This window comes from Cupressus sempervirens, chromosome 6 (genome assembly GCF_028749045.1).
Source record: "Cupressus sempervirens isolate cs-2001-9-10 chromosome 6, ASM2874904v1, whole genome shotgun sequence".
Classification (NCBI taxonomy): domain Eukaryota; kingdom Viridiplantae; phylum Streptophyta; class Pinopsida; order Cupressales; family Cupressaceae; genus Cupressus; species Cupressus sempervirens.
Genome location: NC_143123.1, coordinates 13,004,763 through 13,011,816, shown reverse-complemented (window position 1 = coordinate 13,011,816; position 7,054 = coordinate 13,004,763). Strand labels below are relative to the sequence as shown.

The window sequence follows — 7,054 nt, the reverse complement described above, 5'->3', positions numbered from 1 at the left end:
TGTTGCTTAATTGTTAGAATTAAATCTTCGGTTGAAGCTCTAACTCATACATTTTATTAAAAATCTTTTGTCTTGTTGATTCAGAACTTTGGATTCATAGAATTTTTATTGTGAAACTAATTAGATGGAAGCAATTGAAAACTTTTGAAGAATATGAATATGTTTACATTTTTATTCTACAATGCATTTGGTGATTCTCGTGGATCACCATGAAAAGTGCTGGTATGAAAATTGTAATTTGTAATTTATTTTTTTAGTATTATTCTATTATGGTATGATTAATATTGCTACAATTGATGAATTAGATAAAAGTCTTCTACGTTCAAGCTGTATGTACTAATTTGATCAAAGTTTAGTTTCTATTTATATCTACCGATTTATCACATCAAGAAGAAGTGCTTGAAAAAATAGATTACGGTATTCTTCCTTTGAAATGGATGTTGCTTGAATTGACACTGAGTTTCTTATCAAACGCAATTGGCTACTTTGCATAATTCACACTAATAGAAACAGCAACACCAACTACTTGTTACTCTGATAGGAAGATAAAGCATATACATTGAAGTACGCAAAAAATGATATAAAAAAAGGACAAGTATAGGCTGCCATAAAAACAATAAACAGAAAAAATGTAAAGATACCCTACAGATGATTCGTTTGAGGCTTTTTGAATAGATCTCATTTAATTACGTCAAACAGATTTGGAGGGGACAAAGCATATTTGATTGACTAAACTTTGAGGTATCTTATCCATCGTCATCGTATACATCATCTTATCTTGGAATCTGTTAGGTTAAACCTCAAGAAAATAGATAATCTATTTTCAATTGTGTGTTCTTCTAATCTAGAATCTGATAGGAAGATAAAGCATATACATTGAAGAACATAGAAAATGTTCTAGAATAAGGACAAGAATAGGTTGCCCATATAAAACAATAAATGGAAAAAAAGAAAAGATTCCATACAGATGATTCAATTGATGTTTTTGACTTGGAACAATGTCAAACAGATTTGGAAGGGACAAGGCATATTTGATTGACTAAATGTTTCGGTAGCTTATCCATCATCACTCTATGCATCATCTTCTCTTGGAATCTGTTTAGTTAATCCTCAGGAAGCCTAGACATCATCATCAAAAGTATTGTCTTCTCTCAGACTCTGTTTCTGTAAGGGTTCTTCATCTTCAGAATCAGTGTATGCACATCTCCTTCATGATTTTGCTGAAACTGGAGAATTTGTCTCGCCATCATCAGAGTCTTCTAGACCTGCAGCTGCAAGAAGATCTTGGGCATTTTCTGTATCAGCTTCTGCCTTATCACTCATATAATTTGCCTCATTTTCCATGGCAATATTAGGTTCCTCCATATTAGAATCATAAGCCTTGTGATCCTTATCCTTCTTCTTTTTCTTCTTTTCCTTCTTTCTTTTCTTTTCAGGCTGACCAGCCTCATCATCATCATCATCCCTATCCTTATGCTTACTCTTCCATAATTCTTTCACACATTCAAATTGCTCCTCTTGTTGCATCACCTGCTGCAATTCTTCTTCTTGCTTTCTCCTTTCCATCATAATCCTTCGTTCTTCCTCAACTTTTCGTTTTGCCTCATCAGCCAGGACAAGTTGGCGTGCTACTTCTAGCTTTTGACGGCTTTGTTGTTCTTCGTATTTTGTTGCTTCTCTGTGAACTTTGGCAGCATCAAGCAAGTGTTTACAGTAGTCCACATGCAACTCTATCTTCTTCTCATCAAAGCCATGTGTATGAGGGCTTGGCACTACTAACAGTTGTCTAAACACACGGAGCGCATTCTTTAATTCAGACACTGCTTGACGAACCTCATCAGCAGCATGTTTTTTCTTTTGAAGTGTTGAAGTTGAAAACTTTTGCATGGCAACACCAACATCAAAGCGTAACATGTAATTTGAGGGTGCCAAATGTACTGCTCTTAATAATGTTCTTTTACAATCTTGCCACTGTTCTACTTCATAATGTGATCGAGATAAATATAATAAAATTTGGGTGTCAGTGCCAAAATAGAATTTCCTCAAACAATTTTGATACATTTTCACTGCAAGCCCAAATTGTCCTTGTGCAAAGTAAACATGTGCTAGATTTACCCACACATTAGGCATCTGAACAAAGATGTTTCCTGCTGCAGCTTCTTGAACCTGTGTGAAAATTTGCTTTGCAATATCAAAATGACCCCTTTCGGCTAGCACAATGCCTGCCCCATTTGTAGCATAGACATTTCTAGGTCTCTAAGCCAACACTTTACGATACAGTTCCCTAGCCTTATCATGATGTATTCCCTCCGCATCTGGATCCTTCTTCTCATTACGTGAAGCTGCAAAATAATTCCAATTTCCAAGAGAATTAATGTCAGCATAAGAATCCTTACCATCTGATACATTTTGTGCAGCTTTAATTGTTTCTTTTTCTTTAAGCCAGTCGTCTGTTTTCAGTTCCAGGTTGCCAAGCATGGTAATCACATTTACTGAGGTTTTATCCACCTTAAGTGCCTCCCCAATCAATTCTAGGCTTAGTTGGATCTCATTTTGAGCTTGGGCCATGGCTGCAAGTCGTAGATATGCATCCACATAATCAAGAAACTTGAACAATATTAGCCTGTACAAAAGATTTTCTTTTTCAGTGTCATGTAGCTGTTCAAATAGCCTGGCAAGATTAAATAGTATGGTCTAATGATTTGAGAGAAAGAGTTGAGAGACAGATGGAGAGAGAGATAATACAAGTGATAGAAAGACTCCTAGATAATATTCTTGAGGACAATGTGTATTATAGTCCTTACCATGTTTTCCTTTGATCTACCAAAAGGATGGTGGCGTCCTGCAAATGGCATGGCTCTTTCTACCACTTGTATTATCTCTCTCTCCATCTGTTTGTCCATTCTTTCTCTCAGATCATCTTACCAACATTCCCAAATCAAATCTTGACCCTATTTAGTGGATTCACAACATAAACTTCAAATGCTTCTCCTATCAAATATGTAGATTTCACAATAGCTAAGAAACATAATTGTAGGCATCATGGTCACATTTTTTTGGAAACGTAATTGGGTTGTGTACCCAAGAAATGCAAAGCAACTTCCACACCTTCGATTCCAAGTCTAATTCATATGTAAGAATGATCGCTTGCTACCAATTGCTGAATACATCTATAGCTCATGAATACAAGGTCCTCCAACAAATGTATTCAACAACTGTTGGCAAGCGATCATTCCTAGCTCATGAATACAAGGTGTAGGTCATGAATACAAGGTCCTCCCACAAATCTATTTAATAGATATTGGCAAGCGATCATTCCTAGCTACTTTTGTTTTATAAGGTTTGTCTCAATCCCAATAGGTTGTAGTTTCATTTTCTAGATGCACTTCGTCACTTGGGTATACAACTCAATTACATTGATTCCAAAAAAATGTGACCATGATGCTTACAATTATATTTCTTAGTTTTTGTGTCCTAAGATCTCTTATGACCTTTTATGACCATTTACGATCCCTAAGAATAAATCTTAGAGCTCTTAAAATGTCGTAAAGGGTCATAAGAGACTCCTAGGAGGGGCCATGATGAGCTTCCACCTTCACGTGGTTGGCCCTGTTAAGTAGAGAATGCTATAGTTTTCACGAAACAAAGAGAAGCTCAATAATTTAAGGTCTTAGTCCATAGACAAATTAAATTAGACTTATTATCCAAAACACATAAAAAAACATGCACATAAACATGGTAGGCACTAAATAGAGATAGTTGGAAGAGAATTAAAAAAAAGATTAAGGATTATGTTATTTTAAGAAATATTTAAATAACAATTATAAATTGAGTTAAATCAATAAGTATTCATTTCTACCTTTTCTAATATAAATTTAAATATTTAATTTTAAAAAATAAATTGTTGACTCTAAACCAACAAAAGAGTAAGCTTGAAGAACAATATTAGTTTTACAAATTTTAAAAGCGATACTGATTAAGTGACACTAGAATAAGTAACATATGTACAAGATGTCATAACTAACATTTGTATAAGTAACATTTCTTTGCATAGGTGACATTTTCATAACCTCATCAGCAGTACGTTTTTGCTTTTGAAGTGTTGAAGTTGAAAACTTCTGAATGGCAACACCAACATCAAAGCGTAACATGTAATTTGAGGGTGCCAAATAGTAGTAGCGGCTAGCAATTTCATAATCACCTTTGCTATGATAAGATCATGCAAGATTATAATATGAATGAGAGTTCATGAGAGGGTGGTCTGTTGAAACAAGAGTTATCTCAGTCAACTATTCATTTGGATCTCCACATTGCTAATCACTTGGATCAATGCTTTTCTCTTTCTTCACAAAATAGGTTTGGTCCCAGAGTTCAGCAAGTCAAGAAAGTGAACCATTTAGGTTAGTGTCTCCCCTCCCAAATGATTTCCTCAAAATCAATATAGATGGGTTTTGAAGGAGTAATCCACGTCCAACAGGAATGGGTGGTACTAGTAGTGGAACTTTAAGCCCTGTTTAGTTTTTCTTTTCTACTTCCTTAAGTACTCATTCTAAAAATTAGATGGAAGCTTGGGCTATTCTCTATACTCTTGAGAAAGCCTATGTATCGGTCTGGAAAATGATTTTTGCAAGATGGACTATGATTCTTGTCACCCTTCTGAATAGTGGAAATTTTCTAGATTGCTCTTGGAGGCTAGCCCTGGTGGCTATGGTGATGTACAATTTAATATGTTTGAGAATGAATATGAACCTTTTTGTTAATATGATTCTAGATGTTAAGTAGTTAGCTATAGATGCACCCTTATGTGTGATCTTTTTTCTTAAATCAATATAAAAAGGTGTGGTCCCTCAAGCCACAATTTACGTGGAAATGAAAAAATGTAAAATAAACATAGATATGAGATAAGAAAAATAATAAACAATGGAATAATAACAAAAGCAATAGTCATTGCTAAAGTCTACCCTTCTCATACTTTGTCACTTGCATAAGCTCAAAAAAAGAGATGATATAAGCCCTAGAAAAGACATAGCTGTTGAACCTCGGAATTCTCATAAAAATTTTCAATGTGGAAATCGTTTCTGATCATGCATCTAAATAATAAGTCTCGCCGTAGATTTTTCTTAAAATCACAGTCAATGAATTTAAGGCCCCAGTGACATTTGTTGTTGTTCAAAAGTGACACCATACTAGACTATTTGCAAACAACCATGTAGATAGGCATTCTATAGATAGACTTGGGAACATCTTGCCAAGTCTTCAGTACATAATAAAGCAACTGAATTTCATAAATAAAAAATTTGATAGTCGATTTGTTTAAATATTGCCCATCAAAAATTACTTAGTACATCTCATCTTTTTTCTGCCCAGGAGCTTGCAGTTCTGAAGAATTTGAAGAAGATATTGTATTAAAGGCATATTTGGTGTTCTTTTTTAAGTGAAAATGTGATTGGAAATTTTGTATATTGTCATATTTCACTTGCAGAAAGGTCAAATTGTAAATAGAGGTGAAGTTGTATGGATTTAAGTTTCTTCTTCATTATTTATAATGCTCTCGATTCCTCCTTTTTAGCTGTAAAAATACTTGTTTATTTTCACCTTTCCAAATACCCTTTACCAGGTTCTTCAAGATTCCAAAATATCTTGGGTTGACCCCACTCCAGCATGTCCTAACTCCTACTTGGTTCAGAGACCTAACTCCTTTTTATATGTGTCTTCCTCTTACTACTCTGCAGGTTGCAAACAAATCATCCTTCTTCCACCAACAAGTCATTCCATTCAAGAAAGACCATGTCTGACAATATCAACGCACAAAAAAATAGGGAGGCAATTGCTAGAATACAGTCTAACTTAAAAAGAAAAGGTGATGGAAAATGTTATTGTCCTTGAAAAATGTGTAAGGGCTTAAAGACTCGAAGATATCTAATCACAACAGCTAAGCAACATTGTAGGCAACATGGTCACATTGAAGGGGGAAACGAGTATCGCCCATTGGTATGTATTTTAATAGTTTATAAATTACACGAGACATGATTTGATGATGACATCATGGTCATGGTTAATATAAGGTCATCATTTTCATATAGGTCAACATCCCTGAGTTTCATGTTATGGACCATGAGAATTCAAAGAATGCGAATTTCCAAATGAGGGAACATGGAGGTGTGAATATTGAAGTAGAAGGTAATGATACCATGGAAGAAGATCAGGATGATGAAGATCACAATGATCAAAATGATCACGATGATCAAGATGATAATGATGATGATGATGATGGTGATGATGACACAGAGTTTGATGTACCTTTACTTGAGAAGGCAGAGCAGCCCCTATATGAAGGCTCCAAAACAACTCTTATTGTCGTTGTATTGCTATTGGTGAATTTGAAGGTAATGAATGGTTTATCCAATGTAGCAATGACACGTATGTTAAGGCATGCCATCTTCTTTCATTATTTTACTCATAGTTCCCTTACAATTAACATTGGGTTCGTGTAGCAATTAATATTCTTTAAATTAAGAAATTATATTTTTGGTCGTAGGTTGATAGGTGAGTGTTTGTTACCACCATCAAACATTCTACCTCACTCGTACCGAGAATTATCTGCCATCATGAAAGATATTGGAATGGAGTATCAAACAATAGATGCATGTTCGAACGATCATATTATATATTATAAACAGCATGAATTTGCAACACAATGCCCTACTTGTCATATCAGTAGATATCAATTAGATAGATTAACAAAAAAGGTGTCTCGCAGGGTTCTTCGGCATATTCCCATTATTCCACGTCTGCAACGATTATTCAAGTGCAATAGCTTGGCACAATTTATGGATTACCATGCACGCAATAGAATTCAAGATGACATTATGAAAATGCCTATAGATGGTTTGGCATTTAAGGAAATAGAAGAAAAATGGCCACACTTTAAAGAAGAACCTCGTAATCTCAAGCTTTCATTGGCAGCAGACGGTGTCAATCCTTATGGAGAGGTGACATCTACTTACTCAGTGTGGCCTGTTTTTGTTATCAACAATAACATACCTCCTTGGTT

At 34.9% G+C, this 7,054-nt stretch overlaps 1 pseudogene; it reads right to left on the bottom strand.

Annotated features, from left to right (window-relative positions):
* Nucleotides 1–1,077: 1,077 nt before the first annotated feature.
* LOC149550790 (protein CTR9 homolog pseudogene) lies at nt 1,078–4,151 on the bottom strand (annotated as a pseudogene).
* Between the last annotated feature and the right edge of the window lie 2,903 nt (nt 4,152–7,054).